This window comes from Marmota flaviventris, chromosome 18, assembly GCF_047511675.1.
Source record: "Marmota flaviventris isolate mMarFla1 chromosome 18, mMarFla1.hap1, whole genome shotgun sequence".
NCBI classification, from domain to species: Eukaryota; Metazoa; Chordata; class Mammalia; order Rodentia; family Sciuridae; genus Marmota; species Marmota flaviventris.
The window spans coordinates 38,737,591-38,758,112 of NC_092515.1; positions in this window are offsets into that span (position 1 = coordinate 38,737,591).

Here is a 20,522-nt window from a genome sequence, read left to right on the forward strand (position 1 = left end):
TATGATCCTTAGAGTCAGAAAAACCTGGTTTGAAGTTTTCTTTTGAAGACCAGGAATAAAACGAATAGAGGAAAACCAAAGAGAAAATCATTAGTACTAACTGGTAGAATTGTTGCAAGAATTAGAATGCCTGCCATTTTAGCTGGTATCAACCATTAGTGCAACAATTAGTGGAATAAGAACTTTTAAAAGTTGTTTCTAGAAATGAAGATGTAAAGGAATATGAGGGTGAAGGACTCAGTGTGTAAAGGCCTCTCCATGCCTGGCATAGTAGGAAGAAGAGGAGAGAAATACAGGGACTAAAGAATGAACAAAGAAATCGGGAAGAAAGCAGTACAGGGCTTTGTTTTGGAAGTCTAGCCCTTTGGCCAGGGGGTGTCAAAGTTGAGGAAAATGCAGGACAATTGAATTGTAAAGAATGATGTCATCTCTGAGAGGCAGGACCATTCTGAAAAGATTGAGGCTCCCAATGCTAATATGGAAATATTATTTGGTGGCTTGACAGGACTGGGACGAAATGGGATAGAGATATTACCTAATCAGTTGAGATTGATTTCTAGAAACAGCCCTGAAAAAGAGTCCAGACAAAGAATGGTAGGGTTTTGGAATCCTTGTAATCTTAGCATACTCTATAAAAATGTATAGGAATGCTTAAGGTCCTTGGCAGATTCTCCTTCCCAACCCTTACTATGTTTGCTTTTCAAACACTGAGGAGGCCATTATAGTATTTGGTTTGTCCTCTCTGAAACTCATGTTGGAGTTTTATTTCCATTAGGAGGTATTAAGAGGGTATCAACTTAATGCAATGATGGTGCTTAGCTATGGGGCCTTTGAGAGGTGATCAAGATTATATAAATCATCAGGGTGGAGCCCCCATGATTGAATACTGCTGCCTTTATAAGAAGATAGAGAGACCAGAGCACACATATAATTCCCATCTCCACATGGTGCCACATGATGCCCTGTGCCTCTTTGGAACTCTGCTGGCAAGAAGGCCATCATCAGATATGCCCCCTTGACCTTGGACAAGAACTGTAATAGAAAATAAGCCTCTTTTCTTTTAATTTACCCAGTCTGTGGTCTTGTATTAATAGTAACAAAAATGCACTAAGACAGTGTTGCTATAAATTGTAAAATAAATTGGCTACTCCTCCTTCTTCCTATGCCCCACTCCTGTTTGTCAGAAACAAATTGAATTGGAGAGAAAAGGGACAGGGCCAATTAGCAGGGAGTACCAGTTCTTCTGAGGAATATTTCAGGGCCTTTTCGGGTCAATTACAGGCAGAGTTGGTGGAAAGGGCAGGGAGCACAACTAGAGAGACTGTGCAGTCAGATTAGTTTTGATGTTGCTGCTGACATTTTGTTAAGGTTTGGATGTGAGATGCCCCACCCCCCCGCCAGATCTCATGTGTGAGACAATGCAAGGGGGTTTAGAGGTAAATGATTGGGTTATGAGATCCTTAGCCTAATCAGTGCATTAATAGAGATTTACTGAGGTAACTGTAGGCAGGTAGGGTGAGGAGTGGGTTATTGGGGGCATGCCCTTGGTGAGAGGAAATCTTTCTTTCTACTTTCTGAGCTGCTTTCTTCCACCTCACTCTTCCACCCTGATGTTCTGCCTCCCCACCAGCCCAGAGCATTGGAATTAGCCATCTGAGACAAACTTTTCCTCCTGTAATTATTATTGTCAGGTCTTCTGGTCACAGCAATGAAAAAGCTGACTAAAATACATCTTGTGTTTTGATGTTTTGGACAGAAATAACATGGATCCTAAATCAAAGTGATGTGTGTGTACCCACTGAAAAATAAAAGCATAGCTGATATCAATGGGCATTTTGTTTATAGATTTTTATTGAGCATCTTCTTTGGTCCAGGTACTTTGTTGAATATTATGAACTAAAAGGGGGGAACAAAACAGATTTGTTTCCGATTTGAAGAACTTGCCATCCTGTGATATTTATCACTTGACACATATTTTTTGGAGAGTTCACATCTGTGCAGCACTTCACATGTTCTTCCATGAAAATTATTTTACACAATCCCCCAAATTCCAGACGTGTCCATATTACAAACAATAATAGTCTACAAATAAGGATACTAAGGCCTAGACAAATTGATTTGCTGAAGACTGTACTGCTAATAAGCAATATTCACAAAACACTCATAGATCTCATTTTTTTTTCATTCAACAAATACTCATTGACATCTATGTTCTAGGCACTGTGCTATGCACTGAGTATTCAATGGGATTGATATTTTGAGGTTTCTATGTTCTACCTCTGCCAGCTGTCAGCTGCTGACCTTGGGGAAGCCTGTGAAGACCTGGGCATAAGTTCCAGAGGCCTTAGCTGCCACTGCAGAAATTGCTAGAGAGCATAATGTTCCATGTTGTTTGGTCCATGTGGAATGTGTTTCTTTCCTTCTCATCTGTTTAATCTTCTATCCTCCAGATTCTAAATCAGTATCCTCAACAGTGTTTCCCACCCTCCAATGGCCTCCTCAAAGTTCTGCTTTATTACAGTCATATGCTTATCTATGTGGAGATTTGCTAGATGTGAGGATTTCTAATCAGACTGGAAATTCCATGAGAAAGACTCTGGTTACCTTTGTTGACCATGTTGTATTCACATGTGGTAAAGTTTCTAGCACACATTGTGCACCCAACTATATTTTGAACGAATCAGTGAATAACTGTTTAGACTAGTTATCATTTGATTTGCAGAGGCTGGTAGGTTTTATTAAGTTCATTTGAGTTCTCATAGCTTATAACTGGTATTGGAACCCAGGTCAACAGGGCATTCAAGCCGAAACCAAGATATTATTTGTGTCCTCAATGAGACAATATTATTCCAAGTAACCTTTTTTTTTTTGGTACTTCAAAAAATTGTCATATTCTATAAGCAACATGCATGGACCTTTAGATTGTCTTTTCACATACCCGTGGCTTCGCATTTCCTTTCCTCCTATTTCCAGCTCAAAGCCCAAGCAGCACACAGCAAGAGGTGACTAGGAAGAGGGGCTGGCAGGGGAAGAATCCATAATTAAGCAATAGCAGACAGTATCCACAGGCAGCACCACCTGGACTGTCCTTCCAGCCAATGCAAATGTGACCTTCCAAAGGCCAGGGCATGGGGATATTAGGGGCTTTAGCTGCCACAGCAGAAATCACTTAGGGGAAAAGTGAGGACTGCAGAGATAGGACTTTGTAACATGGGCCGTTGTTCCCTGGGCAGAGACTGCAGGCCCCGTCTTCAAAGGCCTGCTGCTGTTTGGCGTGTTCAGAAGCAATTTGGAAAATGCCATCATGTCAACTTTATTTTCTTGCTCTCAAGGGGGACTCAGTGGTTGCCCATAAATAATCCCCTATGGGGCCTGAAAGTAATTGTAAGGTGTTCACCATAGTGGGCCTCACTTCAAATGAGTGTTTTTTTTTTTAACTAAAATTTATTGATTTTTTTCTAATGTACACTCACTGTAGACAAACTTGAAATTATAGATAGGTATCAAGCAAATAAAATTATCTGTAATTCAGGCTTTATCTTGGATTCACTACATAATTTGCTCCAAAGAAACATGCTCAACTCTTTTTTACTAAAATATACTTTTTAAAGGAGGCCGAGCCTTTGAAGTGTTAAGCATCTGGTGAGGCATTAGTACTTTAAGACTCATCGTTGCACTTTTGTCTTCTAATATCAATGCATAAACTAAAATTTTCGTGATCCTAAGTGCTGTGAATACTCTTCCTTGAGTTAATAAGTCAGGACTTCAGAGTTATTTGATTTTTACTCTTTCCTGGACTTATGCACAATGCCTTTTCAAGGACAGTATTTAATTATACTCCTCAAATAACTGTAAAAGGAATTCATTACAAGAATATTATTGACTGGGGCCATGTTCTATTGTTGAACCTTTAATTCTTAGGAAAGAATGACTCAGTGAAAGAAAGAGCTAAAGAATGAACAAATGGATGGTGAAGTATCTTCGGTTGGAGTTTGTGGTTGCTTTTCTTTCCTTTCCACAACTTAGTAAGCGGGCATGGAGTGCTTTCATAGAGCTTTTCAACTTCAGAGATTTTGCAATATGATGTTTGACCTTTACGATGGTCACAACTGGGAGGCTGGGTGTGCCCCTGGCATCTGGCAGGTAAGAGCCAGGGATGTTGTTAAACATCCTCCAATGCACAGGGCATCCCTCCACAGCAAAGGGTTACCAAATTGCCAGTTACCAAAATATCAATAGGGCACAAGTGGAGAAACCCTGATTTGACATAAAGCTGGACGTGTGTCTTTGGTTCATAGGAGGGAGTAAGACAGTGGAGAGGACCTTCACAAGGTACCAAGTGAATACCAACAGGTCAAACATGTAGGATTTCTGTATGCAGGTAAGTAAGATTATAAAAGTGACAATAAAACAATCCCATCTCTTCTATTAAAAAAAAAAAAACTATCTTCTTTACTTGGCACAGATGGTCTTAGGCCTGTAAATCTGCCATTCTCTCAGTAATCACACACAGAAAAGGGATGATTTAAAGCAGTTATAAGGTTTATCTTGCAGAAGGAAAGTGTGGGTGACTGAAGAAGAACAGTAAACATAAATTCTGTTTTACATCTGAGAAGCAAAGCCATTTAGAGTATAACACAGCTTCCGTCTGAACTGTGGGTAAAAGGGAGGTATAAGATATGGTCAATGATTTTAAATGATTGATGAGGATTTCTGTAAAAGAAATACAAAGGCTTGGGTAGAGCCAGGACTTTCTGATGTGCCATAATAGAATTTTATGCTGTTTTTCTCACAGTCAAGTAAAGTTCAGTAGTAGAGATAGATTGTTACATTGTATTAGTACTTTCTAGACTGCCTGTCAGAATGCTTTATTCAAAGAGACAGATTTATATTTCACAAGGAAATGATTTCTAAAGCTCTTCCATTACAAATTTTTCATTGAAAGAAAAGCCAGATTCGATCATTCCACCCATAGATTGGGAGATTAGCCCAGAATGAGCTCAGTACATGAAATACTTTTTTGATATTTAAATAGGAAATAGTATTTTAATGCTGTGAAAGAGAACACGGAAAAGCGACATTTTTTTAACATAAATTTCTACTTACATTTTCCTTTGGTTTTTGATTTTCAGGGCTTCTCATAGTTCTGAAATCAGCTGATAGAGAATATCCCTAACAATTCTTATTGCCCACGCATTTAACTGTTGATGTGATGTACTTTATTAGGGAGTGTGTGTGCACCCCCTCCCCAACTCCCACAGGGTACCCATATAAAATCATTTGTAGTGCAAAAACTTATAAATAGGAAGAAATTACATACAGTCTTCTTGGAGAAACCTTTTCTTTCTGTCCTCTCTCCTCATTAATCAGTTCTACAACAAGCCCTTTGGAAGGACCTACAGTGTTCCTGGCATTGAGTTAGGATCAGATAACAATTATCATCCTGTCTCCCTGTGTCAGTCGCTGTCCAGGGTGCTGAATGAACAGCGTTAGAAAGTCTCAACACAGAACCTCTTAGAACAAAGATCAGACCAGGAATTGGGACCCCGTTTCTTATCCAGTAGCATGGCCCATCATCTCTGTGTTCTTGAGTAAATCCTTCAAACTCTCTTGTAATGTTCTTTTTCAGATGTAAAGTTAAAGTTCTACAGAGGTGAAATTCACTATTTAATGAAAGGTTATAGCCTCTGGTAAGTGTGTAACTCCTTTCAATTTAATAAGAACTCATGGATTAACTACTTAGAACTAAGCACATATGGAATGGAAGTGAGTCCTTTCCATCATCACTTTATAGAAGTACTGTTACCATAAGCAACTATTTATTGAACATCTGCTATATGCCAGCTAAGACAAGTACTACTATGCAAAATTTCTCTCTTAATATTATAATAAGAAATAGTAATAATTTCTTCAATATACTCTATGTAATTTTACCAAGTCCATGACTTTTCCATAAATTTCAGCTGATAGTAGGAATAATATTATACTTTAAGGCTATCTAAATTTTGGGCAATGGGAGTTATAGTATAGATAAGGGTCGAATTGTGATAAAATGATGATGATGGTGGTGATAATGATGATGGAAGTTAAAAAACTTTAAAATTTATTCAGCATATGCTGAGCTCAAGTGTTTTATATGGATGATCTCATTTGATTTTCACCTATGACAGGGAGAAATAGCAAACCACAGGTAGGTAGGTAGTATTGCTATCCACATTTCCATAAACTCCTTCTTGAACTTTTGCTCATATCACCCTTTCCCACATTTTTACTATTCAAGTACCAATCCCTGGTACCAAAATCAAGTACCAAAGCCCTGATCAAGTACCAATGAGTTTCTGTCAGTCATTCATGGAAGCTTTGATTATTTCCTCCATCGGGTTTCAATGGGTGTTCTAGGAAGACCTCCCCAATGTGTAGATTGGCCAGAAAACAAGTTGAAACATCTTAGGAGCATAGGATTAATATGATACAGTGTTAGGCAGTGTTCAGTATACCAATTTTGAATAGGGCTTCTCTAGTAATCTTAGATCACTTAACTTCTCTGTACTTTAGATTTCCAAAAACAAAATAAATTCTATAACAGAGCTATAGTGCAGAATTTCAATGAAAATAAAATTAGTAAATGTATGTGAATCACTTGGGTGAGAACATTACCAAGATCTAGTAAATGCTCAATTTATTTATTTATTTTATTATTACTTTTTCATATTCTTCCAAGCCATTAGGATTAGAATAGCTATATTAAATAAATTTTAAACAGGACTTCCAAAAGACATTGAGAAAAATACCTATCAATAAGCACTGAGGTGGGAAAGGTGTAGAATATATGTTAGAGTTTAACATATTTTTTCATGCATCACTGAGGAAACTGATCATTGACTTTTTCAACTTATGAAAAGAATTGCTTCATCACCTATTGACTTTGTGTTCTTGGACAAATCATTTAAGCCCTCAGAATGTAAGTTACTTCATTTAAAAATTAAAAAAAAGAGAAGAGGAGCAGCGGCCTGCTGAGAGGCAGAGCCGCCCCCTCCCCCTGCGCCGGCAAGGTAGACGGAACTGTGACCACCCACAGAGCAGGCCCAGCGGCCTGCTGAGGGGCAGAGCCGCCCCCCACCCCCCGCGCCTGCCAGGTAGGCGGAACTGTGACCACCGACAGAAAAGGCCCAGTGGCCCGCAGCGGGACAGAGCTTCCAATCACTCCTGCAAGGTAGGCGGGCCTGTGACCCACCGGCAGAAGAGGAGCAGCGGCCTGCTGAGAGGCAGAGCCGCCCCCTCCCCTTGCGCCGGCAAGGTAGACGGAACTGTGACCACCCACAGAGCAGGCCCAGCGGCCTGCTGAGGGGCAGAGCTGCCCCCCACCCCCTGCACCTGCAAGGTAGGCGGAACTGTGACCACCAACAGAAAAGGCCCAGTGGCCCGCGGAGGGGCAGAGCTTCCAATCACTCCTGCAAGGTAGGCGGGCCTGCGACCCACCGGCAGAAGAGGAGCAGCGGCCTGCTGAGAGGCAGAGCCGCCCCCTTCCCCCGTGCCTGCAAGGTAGACGGACCTGTGACCACCAACAGAACAGGCCAGACCTGCAACCGACAGACAGAACAGGCCCAGTGGCCTGAGGAAGGGTAGAGCCGCCCCCCCCCCCACGCCTGCAAGGTAGGCGGACCTGCGACCCACTGGCAGAACAGCTCCAGAGGCCTGCAGAGGGGCAGTGCCGCTGCCTGCACCTGCAAAGTAGGCAGAACTGCGACCACCGACAGAACAAGCCTAGCGGCCCCCAGAGGGACAGAGCCACCGCCCGCGCCTGCAAGGTAGGCGGACCTGCTACCGACCGGCAGAGCAGGCCCAGCGGCCTGCCGGCGTGGTAGGCACATTGCCCCAATTGGAGGAGGGGCAGAGCTGCCGCCCGCGCCTGCGAGGGAGACTTTGCAACTATACAAGACCAATATAAATATATAGGGGGAAAATTCAATAGCACAACAGTTTCACTAAGTAGAAAGGAACGCAAACAGTATGAAGAGACAAGGAAAGAAAGGACCACAAGCAATGCAGGTCAACTCAACGTTAGAAGAGGTAATAGCTGCAGCAGATGGAATGTCAGATAAAGAATTCAGGATATACATGCTTCAGATGATCTGGAGTCTCAAGGAAGACATCAGACAGCAAAATCAGACAATGAAAGATCACTTCAACAATGAATTACATAAACAAATCCAAGAAGCAAAAGATCAACTATACAGGGAGATAGAGGTTATAAAAAACAAACAAACAGAAATTCTAGAAATGCAGGAAGCAATAAACCAACTTAAAAACTCAATGGAGAATACTACCAGCAGAGTAGAACACTTAGAAGATAGAACATCAGACAATGAAGATAAAGTATTTCAACTTGAAAAGAACATAGACAGCTCAGCAAGACTGTTAAGAAACCATGAGCAGAACATCCAAGAAATATGGGATAACATCAAGAGACCAAATTTAAGAGTCATTAGGATACAGGAAGGGACAGAGTTTCAAACCAAAGGAATGAGCAATCTATTCAATGAAATAATATGAGAAAAATTCCCAGACTTGAAGAATGAGACAGAATCCCAAATCCTAGAAGCCTACAGGACGCCGAATGTGCAAAATCATAAGAGACCCACACCTAGACACATTATAATGAAGATGCCCAACATACAGAATAAGGAGAGAATTTTAAAAGCTACAAGAGAAAGGAAGCAGATCACATTTAGGGGTAAGCCAATCAGGATAACAGCTGATCTTTCAACACAGACTCTGAAAGCTAGAAGATCCTGGAATAACATATTTCAAACACTGAAAGAAAATGGGTTCCAACCAAGAATTGTGTTTCCAGCGAAATTAAGCTTCAGGATGGAAGATGAAATTAAAACCTTCCACGATAAACAAAAGTTAAAAGAATTTGCAGCTAGAAAACCATCTCTTCAAAACATCCTCGGCAAAACATTACAGGAAGAGGAAATGGAAAATAACAATGAAAACCAACAGTGGGAGGTAGGACAGTAAAGGAGGGAAAAATAATAAAAGAGGAAAACAAACCATGTTTAGTAACATAAATAAACAAATATGGCTGGAAGAACAACCCATATCTCAATAATAACCCTAAATGTTAATGGCTTAAACTCACCAATCAAGAGACACAGGCTAGTAGAATGGATCACAAGACAAGACCCAACAATATGCTGCCTACAGGAGACACATTTGATAGGAAAAGACATACATAGGCTGAAGGTGAAAGGTTGGGAAAAATCATATCACTCATATGGACTTCGGAAACAAGCAGGAGTGTCCATACTCATATCAAATAAAATAGATTTCAAGCCAAAGTTAATCAAAAGGGATAAAGAGGGACACTACATACTGCTTAAGGGAACCATACACCAACAAGACATAACAATCATAAATATATATGCCCCAAACAATGGTGCAGCTATGTTCATCAAACAAACTCTTCTCAAGTTCAAGAGTCTAATAGACAACCATACAATAATCATGGGAGACTTCAACACACCTCTCTCGCCACTGGACAGATCTTCCAAACAAAAGTTGAATAAGGAAACTATAGAACTCAATAACACAGTTAATAACCTAGACTTAATTGACATATATAGAATATACCACCCAACATCAAGCAGTTACACTTTTTTCTCAGCAGCACATGGATCCTTCTCAAAAATAGATCATATATTATGTCACAGGGAAACTCTTAGACAATATAAAGGAGTAGAGATAATACCATGCATCCTATCTGATAATAATGGAATGGAACTGAAAATCAATGATAAAAGAAGGAAGGAAAAAGAATACATCACTTGGAGAATGAACAATAGGTTACTGAATGATCAATGGGTTATAGAAGACATCAAGGAAGAAATTAAAAAATTCTTAGAGATTAATGAAAACACAGACACAACATATCGGAATCTATGGGACATATTGAAAGCAGTTCTAAGAGGAAAATTCATTGCTTGGAGTTCATTCCTTAAAAAAAGAAAAAAACCAACAAATAAATGATCTCATACTTCATCTCAAAATCCTAGAAAAAGAAGAGCAAAACAACAGCAAAAGAAGTAGAAGGCAAGAAATAATGAAAATCAGAGCTGAAATTAATGAAATCGAAACAAAAGAAACAATTGAAAAAATTGACAAAACTAAAAGTTGGTTCTTTGAAAAAATAAACAAAATCGACAGACCCTTAGCCATGCTAGCGAAGAGAAGAAGAGAGAGAACTCAAATTACTAGCATACGGGATGAAAAAGGCAATATCACAACAGACACTTCAGATATACAGAAGATAATCAAAAATTATTTTGAATCCTTATACTCCAATAAATTAGAAGATAGTGAAGGCATCGATAAATTTCTGAAGTCATATGATCTGCCCAGATTGAGTCAGGAGGATATAGACATCCTAAACAGACCAATATCAATTGAGGAAATAGAAGAAACCATCAAAAGACTACCAACTAAGAAAAGCCCAGGACCGGATGGGTATACAGCAGAGTTTTACAAAACCTTTAAAGAGGAACTAATACCAATACTTTTCAAGCTACTTCAGGAAATAGATAAAGAGGGAGAACTTCCAAATTCATTCTACGAGGCCAACATCACCCTGATACCTAAACCAGACAAAGACACTTCAAAGAAAGAAAACTACAGACCAATATCTCTAATGAACCTAGATGCAAAAATCCTCAATAAAATTCTGGCGAATCGGATACAAAAACATATCAAAAAAATTGTGCACCATGATCAAGTAGGATTCATCCCTGGGATGCAAGGCTGGTTCAATATACGGAAATCAATAAATGTTATTCACCACATCAATAGACTTAAAAATAAGAACCATATGATCATCTCGATAGATGCGGAAAAAGCATTCGACAAAGTACAGCATCCCTTTATGTTCAAAACTCTAGAAAAACTAGGGATAACAGGAACATACCTCAATATTGTAAAAGCAATCTATGCTAAGCCTCAGGCTAGCATCATTCTGAATGGAGAAAAATTGAAGGCATTCCCTCTAAAATCTGGAACAAGACAGGGATGCCCTCTCTCACCACTTCTGTTCAACATAGTTCTCGAAACACTGGCCAGAGCAATTAGACAGATGAAAGAAATTAAAGGCATCAAAATAGGAAAAGAAGAACTTAAATTATCACTATTTGCAGATGACATGATTCTATACCTAGCAGACCCAAAAGGGTCTACAAAGAAACTATTAGAGCTAATAAATGAATTCAGCAAAGTGGCAGGATATAAAATCAACACGCATAAATCAAAGGCATTCCTGTATATCAGCGACAAATCCTCTGAAATGGAAATGAGGACAACCACTCCATTCACAATATCTTCAAAAAAAAAATAAAATACTTGGGAATCAACCTAACAAAAGAGGTGAAAGACTTATACAATGAAAACTACAGAACCCTAAAGAGAGAAATAGAAGAAGATCTTAGAAGATGGAAAAATATACCCTGTTCATGGATAGGCAGAACTAACATCATCAAAATGGCGATATTACCAAAAGTTCTCTATAGGTTTAATGCAATGCCAATCAAAATCCCAACGGCATTTCTTGTAGAAATAGAGAAAGCAATCATGAAATTCATATGGAAAAATAAAAGACCCAGAATAGCAAAAACAATGCTAAGCAGGAAGTGTGAATCAGGCGGTATAGCGATACCAGACTTCAAACTATACTACAGAGCAATAGTAACAAAAACAGCATGGTACTGGTACCAAAACAGGCGGGTGGACCAATGGTACAGAATAGAGGACACAGAAACCAATCCACAAAACTACAACTATCTTATATTTGATAAAGGGGCTAAAAGCATGCAATGGAGGAAGGATAGCATCTTCAACAAATGGTGCTGGGAAAACTGGAAATCCATATGCAACAAAATGAAACTGAATCCCTTTCTCTCGCCATGCACAAAAGTTAATTCAAAATGGGTCAAGGAGCTTGATATCAAATCAGAGACACGCCGTCTGATAGAAGAAAAAGTTGGCTACTATCTACATACTGTGGGGTCGGGCTCCAAATTCCTCAATAGGACACCCATAGCACAAAAGTTAATAACTAGAATCAACAAATGGGACTTACTCAAACTAAAAAGTTTTTTCTCAGCAAAAGAAACAATAAGAGAGGTAAATAGAGAGCCTACATCCTGGGAACAAATCTTTACTCCTCACACTTCAGATAGAGCCCTAATATCCAGAGTATACAAAGAACTCAAAAAATTAGACAATAAGAGAACAAACAACCCAATCAACAAATGGGCCAAGGACCTGAACAGACACTTCTCAGAGGAGGACATACAATCAATCAACAAGTACATGAAAAAATGCTCACCATCTCTAGCAGTCAGAGAAATGCAAATCAAAACCACCCTAAGATACCATCTCACTCCAGTTAGATTGGCAGCCATTATGAAGGCAAACAACAACAAGTGCTGGTGAGGATGTGGGGAAAAGGGTACACTTGTACATTGCTGGTGGGACTGCAAATTGGTGCAGCCAATTTGGAAAGCAGTATAGAGATTTCTTGGAAAGCTGGGAATGGAGCCACCATTTGACCCAGCTATTCCCCTTCTCGGTCTATTCCCTAAAGACCTAAAAAGAGCATGCTACAGGGACACTGCTACATCGATGTTCATAGCAGCACAATTCACAATAGCAAGACTGTGGAACCAACCTAGATGCCCTTCAATAGATGAATGGATAAAAAAATGTGGCATTTATACACAATGGAGTATTACTCTGCATTAAAAAATGACAAAATCATAGAATTTACAGGGAAATGGATGGCATTAGAGCAGATTATGCTAAGTGAAGCTAGCCAATCCCTAAAAAACAAATGCCAAATGTCTTCTTTGATATAAGGAGAGTAACTAAGAACAGAGTAGGGTCAAAGAGCATGAGAAGAAGATTAACATTAAACAGGGATGAGAGGTGGGAGGGAAAGGGAGAGAGAAGGGAAATTGCATGGAAATGGAAGGAGACCCTCAGAGTTATACAAAAGTACATACAAGAGGAAGTGAGGGGAAAGGGAAAAATAATACAAGGGGGACAAATGAATGTCAGTAGAGGGGGCAGAGAGAGAAGAGGGGAGGGGAGGGGAGGGGAGGGGGGATAGTAGAGGATAGGAAAGGCAGCAGAACACAACAGACACTAGTATGGCAATATGTAAATCAATGGATGTGTAACTGATGTGATTCTGCAATCTGTATATGGGGTAAAAATGGGAGCTCATAACCCTCTTGAATCAAAGTGTGAAATATGATATATCAAAAACTATGTAATGTTTTGAACAGCCAACAATAAAAAATTTAAAAAAAAAATTTAAAAAAAAAGATAACCTGGAGTTAGTAAATCTAAGCCTTGTATTACATTTTTTTGTTGTTGTTTAATTGGTAAGACACAAAAGCCACTCTGGCTATATGAAACCCCAAAAGAATTTGTAGAATCAAGACAAGGTGCCACAAGGTAATCATGTGCATCTCAGGAAAGAGCCTATAGCCTTGGCTATACGAAACCTTGGAACATCAGAAGAATTTATGGGCCATGTCTTTAAGGTATCATGACAGAATGCTTTAAGTTCGTTCATTTCTGTCTCCAAGTCTCCAGTAAAGAGTCAGGCTGTTACTGGAGTCCTATAGGTCAGTGATCTGACTGGCAGTTCCAACAAATCAGGCCTGGCTACTGATCCCAAAACCCAACCATAAAGTCATGGTGAAAAGCAGGAAAGGAACTTGAATCAACATGGCCATATTGGGGGAAATCAGTGAGATCAAGCTTGTCGGCCCTGTCTTTGGAGGAGACTGACATGACCCATGGGTTTAAATAGCAGAAGAATTGGGGCAGAGGGAGAGAGGTCTGCATAATTGGTAGTCTTGGTCAAACTGTGGTCTGGATAATCATTATCTCAGTTCTGATATTTTGTGGTGACTCCGAAGAAGGCACTTTCCTTTTTCCATTTACTTTACAGGATGTTTATCTGTGTTGATCTTGTTGGTGGAGTGCAATTTGGTTCCCATGAGATGATTGCTTCTGTCTGAGGGGTGGTCTCATCATGCCATGATCTGCCTGCAAGGCTCCCCTGTTCCTGGAAGGTGTAGGGTCATGAATGAAGACTTCTAGGCCCCACTCCAGGGCTCTGGAATAGGACCTTGAAAATCTGGCCGTTGAATGTCCCTGTCAATCTTGAAAATACTTAGTTATTCTTATCTTGGTATCTTCAGTCTTGAAAGGAGATGAGATAGGTAAACTTAGAGCTAATAAACCTCACCTTACTAGTTTTTGGACAGGTACTTCTTAAGTGACTAACATGCCCATGTGCAGAGCTGAGCAGGAATCTGACTCCAAGTTTGAGGTAACAAAGGAGACAGATAGAAGGTGAAGGTAGAGATGGCAAACTTTTACTCCTGCTGTTAGTTACCCATTGACATCTGCAGCAAAAGCAGACTCTAATTCCCTGTTATATACCCCTTCCTGGGGTATCCCAGGAAGAGAGGCTGTTAGCACTGCAGATCTCAGTATTTAGTAGTTAGGAGTTCCTTATTTTAGCCTCCAAAGAATCCTATTCCTGGAGAAAGACACAACCCAACATTTAGGATTATGGGTAGAACTAATGCCTGACTCAGTTATAAATCTACAATTCCTCCTTAATTGTTGTATGACCTTCTACAAGTCACTTCCCCTCTCCCGTGACCTCTGGGAGAGGGATATGAATGCAACTGGATTAACTTTACTGATTAACTCTGACTTATTTTTACAATATGGCCTGTAACTTTCCTCTTGCTGGATCACAGGTCTTCAAGTCTTATTTTCGTCTCTGCTGCTTTAATAGCAATTAATTCTTGAATCTCCTGATGTCATTTTATTTGATTATGGAAAACACAACTGAAATGGCTGTAGTTTACTTAAAACGAAATATTACCCCATACACAAGTAGCGAGGTGACCACTAGATGACAATCATGTCTGAACATAGATGCAGAATGGCAAATGCATTCTGTGAGTTAAGTATATGATTCAGGCCTGCATATAGTGGTGTCATCTCAAGGAGAGAAAAACAGAAACAAAAAACAACAACTATCATTTAGGAGGGAGTTGGCATTTGAGAAAGTCAATATTATGGAGGTGATATGGTTATATATATATATATTTTTTTCATCAATTGTCCAGCTTTTTCCTAAGTCTGTCCTTAAAGTTAGACCCTCAGAACACAGACTACAGTGTATCTTTTGCCCTCAGCATTTACTGAGGGTTAATATGACAGTGAACTGAATAATGAGAAATACTTATTTTTTTTTGGTACTGTAGATTGAACCCAGGGGTGCTTTGCCACCGAGCCACGTCCTTTTTATGTTTGATTTCGACACAGGGTCTTGCTGAGTTGCTCAGGGTTTCACTAAATTGTTGAGGATGGATTTGAACTTATGATCTTCCTGTCTCAGCCTCCTGAGCTTCTGGGAATGTAGGCATACACCACTATGCCTGGCAAGGAATGGCTTTCTGTAAAACAGTGGGTGAATATCTTATTTTGCTTAATGCACTGTCAATCAAAGGCAGTGCCAGTCAGTCATTGTGGTCATTAGAAGAAAGGAATTCATGGACTTTCTCATTTTCATTTGCTTTCAACATTTACTAAGCAATTACTTTTGGCCAAACCTTGTCCCATGATAACAACAACTACATTTTATTCATTTTTCACTTTCCCTGAGCCCACTGCAGTATTCACCATCCCCCATGAAAGGCATTTTCTTTTCTGTTTTGAAAATTTACATTATATTTTTTTCCCTTTTCTTTTCCTCCCTTTCTCTTGGCTTCTGTGATTCCCTGACTCTTTTATCACATTTGTTTCTTTTTTAGATGGATTTATATAATGCTTCCCATTAAAAAGTAAAGAGGGGTTTAGGAAATATATAGAATTACTCAAGGTATTTGTTTACATTTTTATTTTTAAATTAGCAACTAGAAAAATACAGAGCACATTTTATTTTTTTACCCAAAGTGGTACCTGCTTTAAGTCTGACTATGAATGTGCTCATTCCTTCTGATCTTTTCTGATTAAACTTATCATGTATTTATGTCATATTTTACCAATGCATTCATCCTGCCCCTTTGGAGCCAGATGGAGCATAAATCTTAAACGAATAGATAAGTATAAAATATGATAAAGGATCAGTACCCGGGTTTGCTTATATCATAATAAAAAATCCTATAAGTATATAAATATATATGAATTTTGAAATCAAATACCATCTGCTTTTATAGCAAGAAGATCATATTAATTTTATATCACAACATGCTATCCTGTTGAAATTCAATAAGATAAACAATGAAAGTGTCTAAATATGTGTAACTCAAATTATCTTCTTGCTTCTGTCAAATTAAAAAAAAAAAAAGAGCTTGTTTTTTTTTTCAATACTGTGCACTTAACTGAGTTCCATTTTTAAAGTCTGGAACTGGCAGATTTCCCCAGAGTTGCATCAGATATCAGAATCAAGGGTTATTAACATTACAAAGAGCACCACTGTCCTACAGTGTCCCCTTTATCATTTTGAGCAGCTGCCTCAAGGCAACGCATTTAACCTTGGGAAATGTGATAGAAATTCTAGGTAGTCAAAACCTGCCAATGGATTCCCTCAACTGGGATCTACTGTAAAGCTTTATTTAGCTGCAACACAAGAGAAAGATGAAATCCTTATCATTTGATGTTTATCCTTTCTATTCTAAATCCCCTGAAAACCGGTTACTTTTGCTTATAAACAGCAATATTCCATTTGCTGTTAGGACATTGTTTTCTCCACTGAGAATATCATTACAAAGAAAAGCCTCTGAGAAAGGTGTGCTAAATATTTAAACATAGATGTACAGATTATTTCCTTCCAGGTGTCTTATAGCAAGATGCTAAATTTAACTTTTTTTTTTTTTTTAAGAACTTTAGTTTATTTGCTGTTTTGGCTGGAAGGGCTGTAGTTTGCATGATTACTTGGTGAAGATTAGAAATCAATTAGAAACAGAGCTGCTGACAGCATAGAGAATGGGCATGCTTAAAAAAATGACTGGTGGTATTTACTGTTGACAGAAACCTTTGATAAATCAAACTGGGCAGACTTTCTCAGGAGACCTAAGAATTTGTATAGCTTTGATCTAGTAATTTCAGTTCTGGGAATCTATCTTAGGAAGTTCCATGATGATGTTGAGACAAGGCTTCTATTTGTGCCAGCTTCAATCTTTTAAATTCTTTTTTTTTTGGTGGGGGGCGGTACCTGGGATTGACCTCAGGGGCACTCAAGCACTGAGTCACATCCCTAACCCTATTTTGTATTTTATTTAGAGACAGGGTCTCACTGAGTTGCCTAGCGCCTCACTGTTGCTGAAGCTGGCTTTGAACCCATGATCCTTCTGCCTCAGCCTCCTGGAGCTGCTGGGATTACAGGCTTGTGCCACCGCATCCAATGATCTTTTTAAATTCTTAACCCTGTGAATTCAGCATTGGCAATGTGGAAACCGAGATGCTGAGTGTTAGCAGTTTTTTAAGAGTTCACAGACAGAAAATGGATCTGCAAGCCAAGGAATCTAATGTCAGTATTTGAGCACATCTTTGCTAAACCTCAACACTTTGTACAAATTTTATCCTTGAAATTATTCATTGCTAATATATCATGAAGATCCAAAAGATTAAAAAGTAAAGGGAATGATTAAAATTGCTACATAAAATAATATCAACAAAATTTTTATATTGACAACTTTGAAAAGATAATCCTAAATTGTAAATGTAGGATAAAAACGCATTTATTTAAATTGGATGCAGTGGCACATGCCTGTAATCCCAGTGGCTGGGGAGGCTGAGGCAGGAGGATCACAAGTTCAAAGCTAACCTAGCAAAAAGTCAGGTGCTAAGCAACTCAGTGAGGCCCTATCTCTAAATAGGGATAGGGACGTGGCTCAGTGGTCTGGTGTCCCTGAGTTCAATCCCTGTTACTCCCCTCCCCACAAAAATCACATTTACAAAAGCTATATAATCAAAAATTAAAAAAGAAATACTTCAAAATGCCAATAAGCATTGTATAATTGTGCAAGTATGTTAGAATATCTATATCTTGTTTGACTGTTTTCCTGTATTTTCTCATTGTCTCCAATGAGCACACATTATTGTAGAAATAATGAATATATTTGTTTTAAAGTCTGACATTTAAAAATTATCTGTCAAGGACATTGAAAACATGTTTTTAACTTTTAAAGTTAAAAAAATCCTCTACTTTCTTTTATAGGTCACCTTATAGTGACAAAAATAGAGAAAATATTGACTTTCATCCTGAGTTTTAGTTTGTATATCAAGAATCATAGGACTTTCTGATACCAGGGTTAATGTACTAATCCATCTGGAAGGTTAGAGAAAGAACAAATTTTGCCTTAGATCACAAAGAAGTTCAGATTTACAACAATTCCAAATTATGTACATGTAGTGACATCTGCTGTCACACTTGATGCTAAATCTAGGGTTCAAAATATTTTAAGATTTCCATTTTAAAGTCATGGGTATTTGTATCTGTGAACACTCTGCCTACTCAAATAGTTCCATTTGGGTATGATTGCTCATCTAAGAAAATTAAGAGAAAATGCGTTACTTGGCATTTAATTCATAGTAAAATTTGCATGCTTTGTCGTTTGGCCTAGGCAATGAGGCAACCTGATCAGTAAACCACATTAGAGTAAATTTTATTCAATTGAAAGGAACAACTGCTAAGAAACAACAACAAACTACTCACAACAATGACTACATTTTCCAGGCCGGTAGAAATCCCTCACCTTGAGCAATATATCTCTGATTCTCCAGTTTGAGATTGAACTTGGACTCTGTCACCGGGTTCTACAGTAAGTGACCCCATTTTCTTGCTTTCCAGCTGTAATCTTATTACTTACTTCTTTCTAGGGTAGAGAGATTATCCATTAAAGGCTCATCTATTTCCTCCCTGTTGACTTTCTAATTTTTTAAATTCTTTTTGGTTCATAAGAAGACTCTCTTGATAGAACACCTCCCCATTCAGAAAGTTCATCTTCTCCTTTTGTTTTTCAGTTCAAAATTCTGTTTCTTCCCGGAAGAACATTTCCACCAATGCGGTGAGTGCTAATGGATGACAACTCGAGCTTTCTAAAGCTCTTATTTGGTGGAAATGTTCCATATTCATGCTGCCCAATGCTGGGCACTAGCTACACAGGACTATTGAGTACCAGAAATGTGGCTAGTACAGCTGAAGAATTCAATTTTTAACTTTATTAAACTTTACTTAATTTAAGCCGAGGAACCACATGTGTCTGGTGACTACTACAATAGTACAGAATTAGTGTGTCCATATAGATTAATAAAATCCTAACCTGTGGTTATGATGAGAATAAATTAAAACACATTAAAGCATTCATTTCTGTTTAGATTCCATTGATTGGCTCCTTTTTGGTCTATAAACAATCGTTTCTCCCTCTTTGTTTTTCCCCTTATCTCACAACAGAGATCTTTGATATGTGGTCAGTGGCATGGAGATAGGACACCTTGAAGATGCAGGGGCAAGTGGTGATTGTTTGCTCACAAAAGTCAACTGGAGAGAATTGACCTCAGAAAATGCTGAAGGTTTTCTTCCTCTTTTAATAATTTCTACCATCTAAGAGGAGAAATTCTGTCCAAGGAAAAAATAAAGTGAGTTGAGTTTGACATTCATCAGACTAGCCAACATATTCTCTTTGTGAAAGCAAGTTTTGCATTGGTTTCTACCAACTCAAGCATTCTCCTTCATTCAGAAGGTTAACATGAAGATCATTTGAATAACACATGTGAAATAATAGCATGGCATTGTGACTACATACAGAGTTATTTTCTTTTTCTCCTGAATTTCATCTGATACTGAGAAGAATGACGTCGTCTTATAACGGATGTGTTCACTTAGCACATTCATGAAAAATTTGTGATTCTTATGCTTTGGAGCAAAGCATTTCACTGTGGGGTTCGTGGATCTTCCAAGTGTTCCACCCTCCGATTCCCTTAAATACTCCAATAGGTGCGAGTTGTTTTTGGATCTTATTAAGTGCATCACTGGTATCTTCCTTTGGCTGGATGCCACGTGAAGGGCTACAAGGTCTGTTGCAGTTTGGCGGTTTCCATGCTGGGCACAGCTGTCAGCATCTCTTTGCTTTCATTTCAGAGAATCTGATGCTATTGGCAAGAGATCAGAAGGCAAGCCAGACAATAATTGGGGTTTCTCTTTAGCAAAGGAAAAAGGAAAAGATATCTTCCAGACCTTTCCTCTACCCCAGCTGTTTTTGGGCAGCTTCTCCATTTCACTGATGAAAAATCAGATATTTTTTCTTTATTTTTTTTTCCTATTCACATGTCCCAGCTCACAGTGGGGAAACAGAATTGTCCCATTTTTATTACGTTACTTGCTGTTTTAGCACAATACTGTGCTTGAAGTTATCACACAAAGAGACAGCTGTTAC